General features: G+C 43.0%; 1 pseudogene; it reads left to right on the top strand.

Annotated features, from left to right (window-relative positions):
- The first annotated feature begins 5,706 nt into the window (after positions 1–5,706).
- On the top strand, positions 5,707–19,277 carry LOC109449810 (small ribosomal subunit protein uS2; annotated as a pseudogene).
- Positions 19,278–19,801: the final 524 nt, after the last annotated feature.

Here is a 19,801-nt window from a genome sequence, read left to right as displayed (position 1 = left end):
ACCGAGCCCAGAACAGAGCTGACTCTTCTTAAAATCCTTCACCTTGATATTTCACTCCCTGTATACAGACAGTCCCCAGCAACATTCTTAAGTGTCCTTCTCCTTCAAGAATTGTTCTTGCCAAATGACCCAGCAATCTCACTCTTAGGTGTTTACCCAAAATAAATCAAAACACGTGTTTTCACAAAGACCTGTAAATAAATGTTCATAGCAGCGTTATTCTTAATAGGTAAAAAACTGGAAACAACCCAAAGATTCAGCCATAGGTGAACGCATATACACATAGCAGTGCATCCGTCTGAGGGAATTCGGCTCACAGTGAAACGCACAGCCTGCCGAGCCGAGCAACCACGTGGACGGTTCTCAGGCATTGCGCTAGATGAACTAAGCCAGACACAAGAGTATCTGCAGTGTGTGGTTTTATTTTATCTGAATGCCTAAAAAAAGTGAAATGATAAGGTAAAAAACAGACCAGTGGCTGTGGGGGACCTGGGTGGGTAGAGGGTGACCAGTTCATAGTAAGGGGACACAGGGAACTTTGGGGTGGGGGGGGGTGTAAACATGATTGTGGTGATTACACAGCTGTATGTATTTGTCATCCAACTGTACACTAAAGAGGATGAAATTTATTGTATGTTAATTATTCCTCAGTAAACCTGATTTTTTTTAAAAAGTAACATTTTCTCTTTCATTCCAATGTCATAAAACTATACTTTTTCCCTCTTCCTTTCCTTTTTAATTCAAGCAATAGCATCATTTTTAAACTATACATAATTTTTAAATAACAATAGGAAACCTGACTGGAAATGTGGGCACTAAACACATCCCACTGGGTAAGCTAAGCAAAGGGGTCCTTATTCCATAAACTGTAGAACAGCTCCGCTGTCCACGGGGCAGGGGTGGCTTGGGAAAGCATTTAGTCCAGGGGTGTGTTTTTGTGGCTTTGTGTTACTCAGATTCCTATGGCTCTGCCCTGACTTTTGTTCCCTTTCTGGTGGAATCTCAAACATTCCGGAAAACCTGTTTACTTTCAGTGAGTGTCGTGAGGCACCAGTGAAACTGCAGTCACCACAGGATTCAGACATGTCTGAGAAGGGAGGGTATAGGATTGACTCAAGGATGGTGGGTCAGTGTCAGGAATGAAGCCACTGGACAGACAGCTTGCTATGGCCGTGGAGCCCCACCCCCGGCCCTCAGCCTCCCCTCTCAGGGACTGGTGCCATGGCCCCAGGCAACGGAGGCAGCAACACAAATAAATAGAAGAGCTGTTTCATTAAAATCTCTGTGAGACATGGTGAGCTCTGTGCGCAGTCTTCTGTGACCCCGGGAACAGAGGAGGCCACGTGTTAAAGACGAGATTGCCCCTGAGGCCAGTCAGGAGCGGGACAGGGACAGGGCAGCTGGGGGTCAGCCAGGGCAGCCTCCAGCTGGGGGTGATGTCAGGCCTCAGCGGCATCAGCAGCTTCGACGTTTCGGAGACTGATGCTGAGACGGGAGAACTGGGGCAGCGGGAAACCTGTGTGAACCGTGAGGTTGCAAGTCTGCCAGGACCCCCGATTAGCTGGGATGAGGGTGGGGGAAACTGAGGCAGACTGGGGTTCCTTCAAGGTCCAGTGTTAAAAACAAATTGCTGACTTACTATGATAATTACTCCCTGTGTCCTCCAGCTGGCATGCGGCTGGGGATAGGCAGGCCATGGACACTCCTTTTAAGGAACTGGATCTGGATTCTGTGCTGTATAACATGGTTGTGCAACCACATTCCTCCTCTAAATTTCCTACCTGCATTATACATAAATCTCCTTAAAGTTCCCATGTGTGCATGCATTTCCCAGAGCCCTGGTGCATAGCAACTGAATTAGCACCCAGCCCGGCTTAATTAATAAATTGTGGACACCTGCAAACCTTCCCAGGGATGACGGTACTTCTCCCATTCCTACATGGAATTCAGCCTGTTAGCACAAAAAGTGCATGGGGCACCACACAACTGTTTTGCCTTAAACACGTATTCTTTAAAATGCAACTTGTTTTGACGGAGGCCTTTCAATCATTTCTTTTTCTGAATTATATTTGCTCTGCTTCGTATCTGAGAAGCCTTGGGCTTAATCTTTGTTGAATGAATTGTGACCTCAGTCGGGTCTGTTGTGCAATCTCTCTCGGAGCCTTAGTTTTGCTGTCTTTAAATGAAGATAATGCCACTCCCACTCCCGTAGGATCAAAGTGAGGATTAGAGACACTACGTGTGAAACATGCAATAATACACTAATAGCTATAAATAGCTATAAAGGCTATTTACCATTTTCTGTATCACACAAATGTTGGGAAGGAATAGAGACCTGTCTTTTAACCCCTGATCTCTCAATAAATTGTTGATTGACCTTAAGAAAATCCTTTAACCTCTCTATCTTTTTGTGCCCACTGGCTGTTTTCAAACATTAAATGAGATGATATAGATAAAAGCAGGTTCAAAAGCAGGCATTGCTATTCAGTTTGTATAGCTTTACGATCAATGTGCTTCCTTCAGAGTTAACCAGACTTTTCTTGCCCTGGGAACTAATCCCGCTTTGGCTATGGAATTGATACATGTTTCTGTAAGAGCTCGCCTTATGTAATTGGTGCCTTCATCTCAACTCAGCTGGGGTTCAGCCGGAGCATTCCCCAGTCCTTTGGGGTCTCATAGCACTTCTGAGAAAAAGAAAGACGCCTGTATCCATAAATAAACACTCTCATCCTTGTTGTTTTCCTAGGAATTGCTGCACAGGTTCCCTTTTCTGCACCTCCATCTGTTGGGAACAGTGCTGTATTTATTTATTTATTTGCTCATCCCCGCACATTGGAGGTGGTTTTCCCTCTCCTCATCTTTTGGAGCTGTCACCCTTTTGTAGATCATTCTTATTAAGAATTAACTTGGTGAATGGATGAACGTCACTCGGGAACAGCTCTGGAATATTGCAAAACATAAAGCAGTCAGTGCAAACATCTGCAAAACTTGGCAATGTAGTGTGGTTTCAATGAGCTCAGGGCCAAGTCCTTAACAGGCCTTAAGGTCCTCAGAGAACTCTGTACAGAGAAGATTTATTTGGGGAAAGGGCAAGAAATGTCACTTTGCAATTCAGGTATGAGGTGGAATGGGTCAGCATTTGCAAGCATGAGTCATTGTCTAATTTTAGTCTTCACTGTCTTGTCTAAACTGTCCTCTTCCTGATTCCAACATGTCCTTGTGGTGGCTTTGAAAGAAGCTTAAATCCCAGGGCCATCTTTGAGAGGCTTGGGGAGCAGGCAGCCCCCTGGGCTGGCCCCTGACTCTCCAGGTTCCACTGCCTGACCTGTCCTTCCCATCACGTCTCGTATCAGTGACCTGGCAGGGTTTGCGTCCCACTCTCCACAGTCACCTCCCTCCATGGCTCCCCAAGGCTCTGGCCTCCAGCTTTGGCATTTCCATGGAGGCCACCCGGCCTGCTTAGGGAGGCACTGACTAGCAGAATACGCTTGACTCCCAGCCAGCGGCCTTCATGACTTCAGGGGCGTGCCTCCTGTACCCACTGATGAGAGGTAAGATTTCAGCAGCTGAGTGGTGCAGCCTCCCTTTTCGCGTCTCCAGCAGCATGCATGGATCACTTCCTGTGGCTTTTGCTCTTGACGTTTTGGATCTCATTTAGGGCAGGGAGAGAGATCAGGCCCCTTTCTTAGTAATCGATTTGTATTAATTCCAGGCTTTGGGACCCAAAGTGATGCTAGTCTTTGGATCTTTCTTCTTTCCCTGGTCTTAAAAGAGCAAAGTTTCATGGCTGGCTCTAAGATGGCTTCCCTCTCAACTTTGGCCCTTGAAATGTTGGACCCCATTTTGTCATCACTGATAAAACATTATTTCAAGTTTCAGAATATTTACCTCAGAGCCAAGGCTGATTTTCTGTACCTTATAAAATCCAGTGTGCATCAAATGGCTAATATTTGGCCAGCATGGCAGAGCCACAGATGACTTTCACAGGCCCTGGGAACTTTTGCTTTCATGAGCTTCTATTTCCATAAAAATAAATAAGCAACACTAAATAAATAAATAAATAATTTTGATGACAGTGTTGTCATATGACAAGTGTAATTCAAGCTGGGTTCGTTCTTATTCATCCCCCCCCCCAATTTTAAAAGAAAAATAAAAACATTTTTGGGGTCCCTGAAAATCTTGTGGGTCACAGGCAGTCCCCCTCCTGTGCCCAGTGGAGGAGTCAGCCTTGTATCGAGGCTGCCCGTGGATCTTACCGTCTTTGCAACCTGCCTGGAGTCCAGAAGATTCTGACTACCTGCACTGGGGCAAGAGCGGGTTTTCGTTTTCTCTGCTACTCTTTCTCCCCTCACACACACATAAGAAATATTCCAAAGCCAAGGATCATGTCTTCTTTACCTTTGAATCCCACGCTCACTCCCACCTTCTTTAGATATTCAGCACAATTTTGTGGAAATAAATTGAAGGTCTAAGATCAAATGTCACAGCTACATCTTGAAGATGGAGGCTAAAAAAGTCAGCCACTTAATGACACTGACTAGAGGCCATGTGGGCACAATGCTATGAGATAATCCAAGAGACAAATGATGGCACCGGTTCCTTTAATTGTTCACAACAGAATGGTGGAGACACATACGGCCCCCTCGTATGCGGCACCCAGGTTAAGAACACAGACTCGGAGCTCTTCAGCCTGACCTTGACCACCAGCCTCCCTGCCTATCAGTTCCAAGGCCTTGGACAAGTTCTTTAACCTTTGTAAGGTTTTCTCACTTTTGACTTGAGATAATAATAATAGCAACCTCATTAAAAGACACAATGCATGTGACGATCTTAAGACATCACATAGCATGAGAAATAAGGGGTGTTCCATATGTTAGCTCTTCTTGGTAGCAGTGGTCTTGTCCCATACCAGTGTTGAATATATCACATCTATCTTAGTGGCTCCATCCTTAGCTCCAAGAATTTCTGTCAATCATCTCAAAAAGTGCATGTTCAAAACGGAACTCCTTTTCTTACGTTGAAATATGTTCTGGGTCTTATTATCCTGTCTGTAAGCTCCCTGAGGGCAGGCCTGTCTGTGCCTTTGGTCTTTGTTGTCCCAGAGCCTAGTAAATCCCCTCTCTGGTGGGGGGGGGCAATTACACCATGATGTTCCCAGGGGACTGTAACCTGAGAGACGTGTAGTGGTTGATTTACCCAGAGAAGTGAGGTAGAGTTGGGGCTCATGGGGCATCTGATTAGTGCAAATTTCTATGGCACTGATGCTTTTCCATCACACTCTATCATATCCACCCCTTTGCTGCCTCAGTGCTAGGCTGAGCGTTACCATTAGAGAGAGAGAGGTGAGGGGTGGGCAGAGCAGAAATAAATCTGGAGGTAACCTTTTTACAGAGCATATTGGAGCTACACAGAGCCAGTAGATGAAACCAGTAGATGAAAGACTGTTCTCAGAATGAACTTCGAACTTCGTTTATGCAGGAATCAAAACGAAGAACATCTCAGTGTGGTAGAATAACATTTTTGAGATTTTAATGGAGATATTAACCGATTTTAAATGTCTCTCTCCTGGTAATCCTCTTTTGCTCGTCTCCCCTCGTTCTGGTGGCTGGAACAGCTGCAAGCTGTAGAAGGCACCTTTCTGTGCTACCCAGAGAAGGGTCCATACAGTGTTCTGGGTTCCTGTGGCAACTTAAAGGAAATTTCACAATGTCTGGGGCCCTTGATGTCCTGCAAATGCAGAAGGATGTTCTCAAATTCTATGCAGCAGGAACCCACTGGATTTCCAAATGGAACAGTACATCTACAAAAGGAAGGGGATGGCGTATACATCATAAATCTGAAGAGAATCTGAGAAGTTTCTGCTGCAGCTCATACCATTGTTGCCATTGGAAACCTGGCTGACTGATATCAGTGATATGTCTTCTAGGAGTGTTGGCCAGCGAGCTGTGCTGAAGCTTGCTGCTGCCACAGGAGCCACTCTTATTGCTGGTCGCTTCACTTCTAGAAACTTCACTAACCAGATCCAGGCAGCCTTCCCAAAGCTGTGACTTCTTCCTTTTTTTATTAAACTATAGTTGGCATACAATATTATATTAGTTTCAGCTGTACAACACAGTGATTTGACATTTATATGCCTTACGATGTGATCACCACGAGAAGTCTAGTAACCATCCGTCACCATACAAAGTTATTACAATATTACAATATTATTCCCTATGCTGTACATTATATTCCTGTGACTTATTTATTTTATAACTGGAAGTTCGTACTTCTTAATCCCTTTCATCTTTTTCACCCAGCCACCACCCCTCACCTCTCTGGCAACCATCAGTTTGTTCTCTGTATCCATGAGTCTGTTTCTGTTTTATTTATTCATTTGTATTGTTTTTAGATATCACATATAAGTAAAATCATATGGTATTTGTCTTTCTCTGTCTGACTTATTTCACTTAGCATAACACTCTGTAGGTCTATCCGTGTTGTCTCAAATGGTAAGATTTCATTCTTTCTTATGGCCAAGTAATATTCCACTGTATATATGTACTACCTCTTCTTTATACAATCACCTATTAATGGACACTTAGGTTTCTTCCATATCTTGGTTATTATAAATAGTGCTACAGTGAACATAGGGGAGCATATATCTTTTTTAATTAGTGTTTTGGATTTCTTTGGATAAATACCCAGAAGTGGGATTGCTTAATCATATGGTAGTTCTACTTTTAATTTTCTGAGGGACCTCTATACTGTTTTCAATAGTGGCCACACCAATTTACAATTTCGCCAACAGTGCACAGAGTTCCCTTTTTTCCAAGGGAACTCCATCCTCACCATCACTTGTTATTTGTTGTCTTTTGGATAATAGCCATTCTAACAGGTGTGAGCTCGTATCTCATTGTGGTTTTGATTTTCATTTCCCTAATGATTAATGATGTTGAGCATCTTTTCATATGTCTATTGGCCATTTTTATGTCTTCTTTGGAAAAATGTCTACTCAGGTCCCCTGCCTAGTGTGGGGGCAGAGCCCCAGAAAGTAGTTTCCAGGCTCTCGGCCTCACATAGACAGGTGCTGGCTCAGGTAGTAAATGGCCAACTGTGATTGCATGGCCATCAGCTGTGGCTAGTTGGCCGTCAGCTGTAACCAGTGAGCCATTGGCCGCTAATATAACTGCTGTGGCTATGCTAGAGAGGAAGAGAGAAAGAATGGGGCTAGCAAGAAGATGGCGGCTGGGCTGGCAAGCGTGGATGGCGGTTTGCGGACAGTGTGGATCCAGCCTCCAGTGAGAGTATAGTGCCGCCAGAGAGAATATAGTGGTATGACTCCCCTACCTATGGCTCCGTGGGTGTTCCTTTTTGGCCTCACCATATCCTGCATTCTTGTATGGGGAGCGGGAGCAGAGACCCCACAGGCCTCCCTGCACGACAAATGGCACAGTGAGCAGGGTCCCCCGCACGACACCTAGTTTTTAATGAACTTTTATTTTTTTTTATGTTGAGTTGTACGAGTTCTTTATATATATTCTATACAAGCTCCTTATTGACTATATCTTTTGCAAGTGTCTTCTCCCATTCAGTAAGCTGCTTTTTGTTTTGTTGATGGTTTCCTTCACTGTGTAAAAGCTTTTTAGTTTAATGTCGTCCCATTTATTTATTTTTCCTTTTGTTGCCCCGCCTGAGGAGATATATCCAAAAACAGTATTTCTGAGACCGATGTCAAAGAGTTTACTGCCTAAGAGTTTTCTTCTAAGAGTTTTAGGGTTTCAGTCTTACATTTAAATCTTTAATCCATTTTGAGTTTATTTTTGTATATGGTGTAAGAAAGTGGCCTAGTCTCATCTTTTTTTGCATGTAGCTATCCAGTTTTCCCAACACTATTTGTTGAAGAGACTATATTTTACCCATTGTATATTCTTGCCTCTTTTGTCATAGATCAATTAACTGTATAAGCATGGTTTTATTTCTGTGCTCTGCCCCATGACTTCTATGGTTACTGATCCCAGGACTGACCACCGGTCTCTCACAGAAGCTCTTACGTTAACTAACCTGCCTATCATTGTCTGTGTTATTCAGACTCTCCTCTGTGCTATGTGGACATTGCCATCCCAAGTAACAACAAGGGAACTCAATCATTGGATCTGATGTGGGTGCTGACCCGGGAAGTTCTCCACACACGTGGCACCATCTCCCATGAACATTCTTGAGAGGTTATACCTGATCTCTAACTTCTGCAGAGATCCTGAAAAGATTGAAAAAGAAGGGGAGGCTGCTGCTGAAAAGGCTGTGACTGAGGAGGAATTCAGGGTGAACGGACGGCTCCAGCTCAATCTGAGGATGCAAACTGGTCAGAAGGTGCAGGTACCCTCTGCACCTAGTCAGCAGTTCCTACTGAAGACTGAAACACTCAGTCTGCCACTGACGACGGGTCTGCAGCCCCCACTGCTCAGGCCACTGAGTGGGTGGGAATGACTACTGAGGGATCTTACAGTGTTCTTCCACAGGCTCTTAAACGGGAAATGGAAATAAGGTTAACAGAAGGTAAACAGTTTCTTTAAAAAAAAAAAAAAAAAGTGTAGAGGGCAGAAGGCAGAGCTGCCTCTCAACTTGGTTTCCCAAAGCCTAAACCCACTGGGGTGTTGTTTGTGCCTCCAAAGCAAACCTAAAATTGCAGGGCATTCCTCCAAGGGAAAACCTCAAGAACTGAAAAGGATTTCCCCTCTAGCATCTTTTAAAAAATGCTCTGCACGACCAGGAGTGGAGTCCCAGGGTAACCTCCTGACCTGAACTGAGTCCTAGGCAGTCAAGACCCCAGAGAGGGTATGCAGGTGGGGTTGGGCCCCACAGGAGCCGCAGAAATAACTCACTTCTATGTCTCTGCTCAGTGAAGAGAACTTGGAACCTGAAGGGCTACATGGACAGGCTCAGCAGACCTCTCAGATGGGACCTGGTAGACAGATGACTCAAGAACTGGATCCCCATCCAATCTTCTGCCTCATTGCTAATCAAGTTCATGGAACTTCATACCACCCTGGGAAAAACAGGGAGAGGGAACCCAGAATAAATGGAAAATGTGCTTTTAACCAGCAGGTGGAACAGGAACTTGAAATAGAAGTAAAGTTCTAGAAAAAATTTAAAAATTCATATTTCTTAGACCTCTGCATTTGTGGAGTGGACTCATTCTGGCTCATGCCAGAGATGCCAGCCCCAGCAGAGACAATCCATCAGGACGGCCAGTGATGTGACCCAAGCAGGAAGAACAGGAGAGACGGGCAGTGGCCGGAGGAAAAGCATCTGTGCTGGAGACAAGAGGGTCATTTAGATCACATTAGCCGAGGCTCCTTTGTGAAGAGGAATTGAGGATTTGGACAAACTCCAGGAGTAAGTGACAGACACTTACTTCTCAGTCCAAAGTGTGGGGCAGTTATGCCAAACAAATCTGCCTGGCACCTTCATAAAGACCTGAGGTAAACAAAGAAGCTCTCCAAGGAGGTTTTGTCTCTCACAGCCAGGACAGGTGCGTCCTGCTTGACAACTGGAGTCAAGATTGGGTGCCCAACGTGGGTAGCCTCCCTGTGTGAGGAAGAACGCTGCCACAGCCTGGCTTATTTCAGACTCATTTTGTTGCCTGGCACATAGTAGGCGATTGGTCCACTGTCCATTCCCTGGGGAGTAGGATGAAGCATAGGTGCCCCCTGCTGGTCTTCCCACAAACTGCAAGGCCCTGAAAGCAGGGTCGTCTCCAGGGGAGAGAGGTGTGAACACCCAGAGGATCAGCATCACCTGTTAGGGAAAGAAAAATATCAATTGGGGCAGGGGAGCCAGAGTGCCTTAATTAAGTACCTGACATTGTGGGATGTCTTCTTCGTGAGTCTATGCCCAGTTAGCCTACGTGGATTGATTTTGTGATTACATTTTGAAGTCTGGCTGCCAGGAGCCTTGATAAAATCTTTACATCTATGTTAATCAGGGAATACAGGTAAGCACCACAAAGTGCTTGCCAGATGTGTCCAGCAGATGAAGGCCTCCACTGAGGAGATCAGTGCTCCCAGGTCAACCTGAATTGTCAGTTTCAGTAGCCCAAAAGGGCTGAGCAGTGAGAATGGGGCAGGGAATCAGGTGGGGCTGGCCTGGACATGCCTGAAGAACTTGATGAGAAACCAGCAAAGCCCCGCGCTGGGGAAGAGCCACAGGCCCCCATCCCCAAACTCTCAGGACAGGAAGACCCTCCTTCCGCAACAGTGGGGAGACGGGGCCCAGATGTGTGTCCAGGCCCAGGCCCAGGCCACTGCCAGTTGACTCTGAAAGAGCATCAGGACTTTCCCAAAGAAGCAGGGATGTTTTCAAAGATTAGGATTTATCCTAAAGAGGAAACCAAACGTTCTTTTCATCCCCATCCATAGATGAATCATCCTAGTACCTAGTTATTTTAGGTACTGAATCATCCTAGTTATTTTACTATAACATAAGACCCGGTGAAATATAGTGAAATAAGACCGGGTCTTATATTAATTTTTGCTCCAAAAGACGCATTAGACCTGATTGTCCGGCTAGGTCTTATTTTCGGGGAAACATGGTAAGTAATAAAACTTTTACAGTTTGCACACCAGGTAGTTATGTGTTAATGTGATGTGTTAAAGGGATTTTAGAAAGCAAGGGATTGCACGGTTCCTTGGTGGACAAGATATGTGGGCAGATGATTTTTCTTAGCATAAAACAAATGGATTAAAAATAATAATTACTTCCTACATCAAGCCCCATTCAAGAATCTGGAGGACCAAACTCAATCCAGAGCCCAAAATATCATGTAGTTTGAACGTTTTCATCACAAAATTACAGCTTGTGCGCCCACATTTTTTTTTTTTCACTTATGCCTGTAAAAGTTACCAAAATGGTAACAGAGTGCAGCTGAAAGTTTCTTTCTGGAAAAAAAAGCACATACTAGTTAACCAAATCAAAGTTTTAAAAATGTGAACTAAATGTACTCCGCTTAGTCTAATAGTCGCACACCCATTTAATGGATGACTAAACTGAGACTTTTAGGATTTTGCTATGTTCTGTGATAACTGAAGTGGGCAAAGAACAAAGGGAACCTGGCTTTCCTCCATGAGCTCGCATCGAGGATGCACGTTTCACCATGTGTGTGCCTTACCCGGTGCCCTTCGAATTCACAGATATAGCAAACATACTTTCTTCTGGCTTCTTGGGAAAGACAGGCCTCGAGAAGTGATTTCTGAGAAAAGCAATACCCCTCAATGAAAAACTGGTCATAAAACATAAAAGAGAATCTCCCCTCCTCTCACCAACAGTAATGCGTCTTCTACTGTATCCTGCCTTCTAAAGGCTTCAAACAGTGAAAGAGCCGAATTTGAAACATTTGCTGCATTAAGGCAAAATTGAGCTTAGCCAGGATCTTTATGGGTCTTATAAATATTTATACTTAATAACATCTGGGCTGAGCCTTAGTTTCGAAGCTCATGTTTGCTGAACGAGTCTCTCCTTTTTCTTTTTTTTTTAAATGAGAAATGAGGTTGGGGAGTCCACCTTTAGTTTGGTATTTTGCAGTTTTCATATTCGTTCCTCTTAGCATATCTCACAAGAGCCAAGCTAGGGTCTGTTTGATTTATTCATTTTATTACTAATCAAGAGGCACACAGTGGAGCGGGATGAGAGAAAGGGGGCGAATCGAAGGTGGGAGCTCTCTTAGGACCAGCTCACACAGCTGAGGGTTGCACAATTATCTGCAAATGTCAGGGCCCCAAATCTACTTTTGCCTGAATTATATGATTGACTGTCCCAAAGGTCCTGAATTTCCTCTAAATAATTGCATAATGTTCTTACTGTGTTTAAGCTGAAGAGACTTAGTCATGAGAGTCAAACAAGTGCTGTTGATCTCTTCAGGTTCTCCAAAAGCTTTTCAAGGAGTGATTTATTATTTTTGGACAGGTCAAAATCAGCCACGTTTGCATAGCCAGAGAGCAATTATATCTTTTGAATTCAAAGGAGAAAAATGTGTGAATGCAAATGAAGTCAATTCTCATTCTGCACTGGGAGAAGAGAGGGCTATTCACAATTCACTGGTATTTGCTTTGGAAATGGGTTTGTGCTTTTAATCAAATCCAATGCTTTAAAATTTTGTGGACACTCACTTCCAGCAAAGCAAGGAATCTTACTTTGAAGCCTGACTTTAGAAGGAGCTAGAAAGAGATTTCCTTTCCCATCTCATCCCTTGTTTATACCTCAATAAAACCTGGGAGGGAAGACAGGGCTTGCTGGCTGGCTCTGAAAGGTTTCAGCAAGAGCTGTACTGCCTTTTCAAATGTCCCTAGAGCAAAAATGGCAGTGTGATTTATGTGGCAAGGGGCTCCCCAGCAAGGATGAATGCTGCCGAAGAAGCAAGTGAAAACTAGAAGAGATCTCCATGTCCATAAAGTGAAGAATTAAAATGTTTCCTGCAGAAAATAATTAAATGGTAAGAGCTGTCAATGAATCTGAAAGATTTGCCTCAGGTTAACCAAAGTGCAGATAATTGATACACACACACACACACACACACACACACACACACAGCGGATACACACAGATAGACACAAGGAAGGATATTTTGACAGAGGGAAGTGACTTGTTCAAGGTCCCTTAGGAAGTCAGTTCTCCAGGTTGCTTCCCACAGAACCCCTGTAACTGCGGTCCTCTGACCACCAGTATATACATTGCATTGCCTTGAGTTATGTCCACGAGAATTCTTCTTTTCTGCTCATAAATGAGTGCAAGTGAAAAACTTTAACAATTCCATTCTTGGCGCTGGCCTTTTCGAAAGCTAAGCTTCCTCTGGGTGTCACATCATCTCCTTTGAAAGAAGAGATAAACTTCCACTCTATTATTAGAAGCAAATGGTTTGAGAAAGTGTTTTTTCCCCCACCCTCTGCTTGTCATCCAAAATGTGACAGAAAGTGAGAGTAAAACAGAAGATAGATGTCCCACTCCTTGACTTGGAAGTTGGTTTTTGTCCAAAGGTGGAGGAAGCCTTTGGAATGAGATAGCAGGTAGAATTACACCTCATTTTCCTAACTATACAGGCACTTTGGAAAAGTAATCCTCAACATGATACCCACAGGAATATTTCTAATAAGCAATTTGAAATCATATAACATTCCTGCTGTGGTGCAGCGCAAGGGAACCGTGAGGAGATTAGATTTATTTTCTCGTGTTTTTCCAAATGAGGCCGAGAGGCAGGGAGAGGGGCATCGCCTTCTTAATACTAATACTCTGACACTGTGTGACTATGTTTTTAGGCCCACATCCAAATGGTCCTCAGGCTGAGAGAAACCAAAGCTGAAAGCTGAGAACCATCAATCTCTGACGCTGAGCTTTTTCAGATGCTTTCTGAAAATCCAATATGCACACGATGACCAGTGCATCCTGTCATTTCTAAAGGCTGGGGACTCTGGGAATGCGCTGATGAAAAGAAACCCCAGGAGGAATTGACAAAATCTAGCCTTTGAAACAGAGGCTCAGATTTCAGAAATGAAACAAATGATTTTACTTAGAACAGTTCGAAGAAAGCGAATGCTACTTTAATATTTGAGTTCTATTCATTACGCCAGAAAGAGAAAGGGATACAAAAGACATCCAGTCAAGAGTTTTAAATAAAACAACAACAACAAAATACTATTAATAAGATATTAGTATGCAGCATCTGGTTGAGCAAAGAGTTACATCCATATTTTCTCTAAATGGAATAGCTGTCCTTCTTGGTCTTCATCATTTTGTTGGACACATTCTCTTAGAACGATAATCACCATTTGTTGGGCACTTACTAGACATCGGGCACTAAATCCACTACTCTGCAAGTATAATCTTGATTAATCCACATGAGGTAGGAGTTACTGTTCCCATTTTCCAAATAGGAAAGTTGAGGTTCAGAGAAGTCTAACCCCAGGGTAATGCAGTTGGTGTGTGGAGCAGCCAGGATCCAAACCAGGCCTGTGATGCTATCAATAGGCTGTCCTGACCCCACAATGCATCACTCTAATAGTTCAAGGCCCCTCCTCTACCAGAAAAAGGAGCAGCTCCTAACTCAGGCCCGGGGGAAAGCGTGGATCCTCTGGAGACATCTAAGTGACCAGCCTCCTGGGAGCCCCATTCTAACAATAGACTAATGAAGAGCAGAACAGAATAGGTTTATTAAAATATTAATATGTATTTCCTACACATAGGGAATATAGTCAATAATATAGTAATAACTATGTATGAATCGTGTCAGATGGGTACTAGACTTATCGGGATGATCAGTTCCTAAGTTATAGAAATGTCTAACCACTCTACTGTACTAATATAATATTGAATGTCAAGTGCAATTGAAAAATAAAAAAATAATTTTAAAAATAAATATTTTCAGAGTGTCGTCAGAGCTTCATAAGAAGAAATGATGAGGCATGCTATCCTTCGGAATAATGCCCAGAACATGAGCCAGAAAACCCGAGGAAAAGATGTTCCCACCACATTGAACGAAGGCTGAAAAAGCAACAGAAGAGAGGTCTGTAATAAGCAGCAACTCCTTCATTCAGAGAAAGCGAGGGGGAGCATTTCTGACAAGCCTCGGTGCCAAGACCAATATTATCTTATATAAAAAAAATAATTGAGGTTGATACAAGGCTTTTACAGATCCAAATTCACCATGACCATGAGGACGGGGGTGGGGAGAACAGTGGAGGGTAGCAACCAATTTCAGTAGCCTGGGGAAGGAGGAGAAGAGAAGCAAATGAAATTCAATATCTCAGAAGTTAAAGCCCTGTGCTTGTAGAGAACAAAAGAAAACACGCCTAATGGAGTAGAATAATAAAGAGAATGCTCTGTATTCATAGGGTATTGGATCCTTGAAAGAGCTTTGCAAATAGTCCTGGGGAATCCACTACCATACACCTGTGAGGTATTATTATTTGCAGGGTGCTCTCTGGAGTGAACCCGCTGGCTGACAGTGGTAAGAAAGCAGCAGCATTATGATTGCATTCCCAGCCTTGAAGGGATTAGGCTCCAAAGCCACCTGGGAAGAGAACAACAGCAGGGGGCTGGGGCCCCACAGCCTGGGTGCTCTTTTTTGCGGGTGGGTAGGGAATTTTCTGTGTGGTCTCCTGAAAGATGAGGTCACTCCACTCCCTTCTCTCTTCACACTCACTTTTTGCAGAACAACTCCAGGGAGGGTGGGTATGGTTAACAGAGAGTCCAATCCTTTCTGTAGATGACTCGTTTTCAGAGAATGACAATATGCTAAAGCAATGATCTATAACCTTTTGGCTTACAAACCCTCTAAGATAATTTTGAAAAACTTTGTATCCCCACCCATATTTTTCAGTTTGCCTCTGAGTTTCATCCTAAGTTTATGTAATTTCCAAGGACGTACCTTCTGGCAGATTGTAAAATTTGATATTTCAAAATATAACTGTTATTAACTCTTTTTAATGTATCCAATGGAATGATTTAATACACACCAACATCCACTTTTTTAAATACCAGTGCAAATGCTTCTCTTTGACATTGCATTTCCTTTCTAATGCTCTTTAGGATCCATCTAATTGTATTGTATTTTCCCCTGTCTTTTATGATCACTCTTTCACAAGTTTCTAGGCTAAGCACATATATATGTGTGTGTATCTATACACATACATTTTTAAGTTTATAGGTTTAAACTTTCTCTTCTGACTTGCGGTATTATTGTAATTATTAATAACCAATTGACCATAACAATATAAAGATTTTACAAAGTTTGAAAATAATTATAAACATAAAATAAAAATATTTTACTGGACATATGTCTTCATGAGATGGAAAGGGGTTTATGGCGTCTTGAATTATCCCTTTATTCCAGTGCCCTGGAAGTTTTCACACCTGGGAAAATGCAACATAGTAAGTTTCTGTTGTTTGTTTTTATTTTTTTAACTAGAAGAAGAAAGATTATGACAGGGGAGATGGCAAAAAACACAAAGGCTTGTTCTTAGGACAATCAGTTTTTAGGAGAGAGAATTTGTGGAAGTCAAAGAAGCAGACGCTGCTTTCCTTGAAGCCTCTATAATACATGGAGGTATCAGATGCAAGGACTTAGTGCAGCGGTCGATGAAGACCTGTACTTCAGTTTGAAGATGAATGTCCTAAACTGCACTGTGTGAAGTGTCATTTCCTCTTTCTCTAGGGAGTCAGAGAGACCATCCCGAATGTTACAGGACAGGTGAGAATGGAGATGCCAGAAAAGCTCCAGCTTTGCCTCTTACTGTGTGACTTGGGCACGTGATAAACCTCTCTGACTTTCAGCTGCCTTTTCTTTAAAGTAGCTGCTTCCTTCAAAGGGCAATTGAAGGGATTAAATGACTAATATGTGTAAGAGTGGATTTTAAAAGTAGATGCTCAGTGCATATTAGTTTCTTTTCCTACTCCAGAAATATTTTGATTATTTGGATTTAGCTACATGGATGTTTATTATATTCTCTATAATTCTTGGGGACAAAGTACTTCAAAACAGTATTACTCAGAGTTAGTAACATGAAAGAGTAGTCACTTGGTCTGTCTTCATCCCTTTGTCTCACTGTATCAGATGCCTGAGGGAGCCAGCCCTGCCCTCAGCTCCTCTCTTGTGTTTGCCTGCTTCTCCTCTCATTTCCTTCTTTGTTCTTATGAATAGCCGCAGGCATGGCTGCAGACAGTGGAAGATGTAGGGTATATTGAGGCATAGTATTATCAAGCTTGAAGTACTCTCTTCATGGAAACCCAACTATTTGTTTCTTGGGTTCTGCTGGAAAGTCATTTGGGGCACTGTGGCCCTTGTCTCCATTTGAAGTGTCAGAAGAGCTCCTTCCTTAGAGAGGAAGCTTAGGTTTGGCAACCTGGCAAGAATAACTTAAGACCATGGACTGTGGAATCTGACAGACACAGGTTCAAATCCCAGTTCTGTCACCTACTAGCTGAGTAACCTCATTAGGTCATTTAACCGCTCTAAGGCCATAAGGCCAAGTTAACTTACCCATAAAATGTGGTTGCTGGTGCCACTTACTTCATAGTGTTGTTTGGAGAATTTAATGAAATAATGTACATAAAACGCTAGCAAAGTACCTGGCATAAGTACGTATTCAGTAAGTACTGGGGGTTCTAGCCAGGAAAAGCAGGCAAGGAAATGAAATAAAAAGCAGTCCAGAATGGAAAGGAAGAAGTAAAACTATATTTGCATGTCACATGATTGCCTTAGAACATTCTCATGATTGATCCAGATTAACATCATGTTTGAGATAATCTTTCAGATAAACTCTAGAGTGTAATTGGCAGAGCAATGCGTCAACATAAGAATAATCTGTCTTTTTCTTTTTAAAAAAAATTTTCATGTAACTCATCACCAAGTCAAATGGGCAAATCATATTGTCCTCAATTTTCACTGACTGAGATGGGAGCAGTCCTGCAGAGGTTTTGAGTCCACACCAGGCGTGTCTGCTCTGCTCCCGAGCACCCACCCCACCAGCAGGAAACAGAAAGGAAACCTGGATCAGTTACTGACATCTTGCCTGGGGCTGTTTATGGGGAATGGGCCCTTCAATGAGGGGAAGGTCCCTACTGAGGGGTCTCCCCTGGGACTTACCGAGGTTGGGGATTTGGGAGCTCAAGACAGCACGTGCTTAGCAAATGTCCCTCAGGTCCCATCAGGTGCACCACATACCCCGTGGGATATCTTTCCTGACCACACCCCACCGTTCTGTCCCAGGGGAATTTGCTGGACTATGAAACCCCAGAGGGCAGGGACTTTGTTCATCACTATATTCCCAGTGCCCAGAACAGCACTGTCCAAGAGAAATATCATTTGAGGCACCTGTGTAATTTAAAATCGTCTAGCAGCTATATTTACAAAGTGAATAAAGAATCAAGTAAAATTCATTTTAATCTATATAAACAAATTTATCCAAACTTTTATCATTTAATCCCATATATCTAAAATGTTATTTCAACATGTGATCAATATAAAATAATTAATGAGATACTTTACTTTTTAGCCTTTGAAACCCAGTGTATATTGTATGCGTAGAACACATCTCAGTTCACACCGGCTATATTTCAAGTGCTCAATAGCCACGTGGGGCTAGTGGTTATGGTTTGTGGCCATCGCAGACCTAGAACAATTGTTGGCACATGACAGGCACCCTAGACATATGTAATGACTACAATTAAAGCAGAGTCACGGGGTTTCCTAGAGCTTCTGTAACATATTAGCAGAAACTTGGTAGCTTAAAACCACAGAAATATATTCTCTCAGAGTTCTGGAGTCTAGAAGTCAGAAGTTAAGGTGTCAGCAGGGTTGGTTCCCTTTAGGGGCTCTTAGGACTAATCCTTTCTATGTCTGTTTCCTGGTTTCTGGTGGCTGCAGGCAATCCTGGGCATTTCTTGGCCTGTAGACACATCACTTCAGTCTCTGCCTCTGTCTTCACATGATCTTCTTTTCTGTCTCTTGTGAGGACACTCTCGTAGAATTTGGAGTCTGTTCTAATCTGGGATAATCTCATCTTGATCCTTACTTTAATTATATTGGAAAAGACCATTTTTCCAAAGAAGGGTCACACTCTGAGTTTCCACGTGGACATAAATTTGTGGATGGGGGGACATCATTCAACCCACTATAGGAAGCTAGGCACGTATATTTTTAAAGCTCCCACCTGATTGCTCTATGCAGAGTGGGCTAAGGAAACCATCACATAACCTTATTGAGTTCTCAGTAGTCTTGCAAGGTAGAATTATTCTCTCACTTTCACCAAAGAGGAATCTCAAGTTGGGATTTAAGTAATTTGCCCAAGTTCTCACAGCTGGTAAGTAGCAGAGCTTGGACTTGAACCCAGGTCTATGTGACTTCAAAGTCATACTCTTATAACTTGTATTTAACCCTAGCTCATGTCTTTGGGGTCTGTGGATTTTGATTAGCTGTCCTGTGTGAAAGTCCTTTGTAAACATATTCCCTGATTAGCGTTTCTAATCTTTGCATCACTGGCTTGACATCACTGCACATTTTTCATATTTGGTCAGAATATTCTGTATAAGAGCCATCTGTACCAGTGTGTAAAGATGTTACCATTATTGCAAAAGGCTAAGAAAAGGATTTGTTTTCTTTTTCTTTTAAAGCTGAGGAGCCTATGGGGAAAGGAGAGACTACATTCAGTAATAAATTTGGCATCCCACTGTTTGAGAACCACCATAAATCTGGGAGCAAAATTCAGAGTGTGAGTCCAGACATGGAAACAGCTCCTGGGAAGAGCTTGTGAAGAAATGTTTATGAAATGTATCCAGTATTTTGAGGAAGGAGCTCAGATTACTCCACAGGAAGGAACATTTGTTGATATAAAGGAGTAAATCTTCCCTCCAAAGTGTGTGTTTACTATGTAATAGACAGCAACACATCGGACAACTAGGAAAGTAATTCCAGACAGTTCTGTTTGTGGAAGGGTGACCTGGAAAAATCTGGGAGATTGGTGTACTCTATGCTTCTTTCGTCACATACATCATCTTTTCCTGTTATTTCTTACCAGGTTTTTATTTGCCAAAACAAGTAGAACCACCCAAGCTTCCTGTAACGGCACTGGGAGTTCCCATCACAATGGTGAGGGCCAGATGGACTTCACCAAGGTCAGGTCAGGAGTGTGTTTTGGCCACCTAAAAGCTGCCACCAGCCCTTTGCCTAGTGGTTTTAGCTGAGCGTAGTGGCATTTTGGTGTCCATTGTCTCAGGCTCCCCCTGGAGCTGACCAGTGCGGCCCAGGTGGCATTGTCCTGGAAGAACAGTTAGCGGC

This window comes from Rhinolophus sinicus, linkage group LG04, assembly GCF_036562045.2.
Source record: "Rhinolophus sinicus isolate RSC01 linkage group LG04, ASM3656204v1, whole genome shotgun sequence".
In the NCBI taxonomy this organism is placed as follows: Eukaryota; Metazoa; Chordata; class Mammalia; order Chiroptera; family Rhinolophidae; genus Rhinolophus; species Rhinolophus sinicus.
This window is presented reverse-complemented; position numbering and strand designations above follow the sequence as displayed.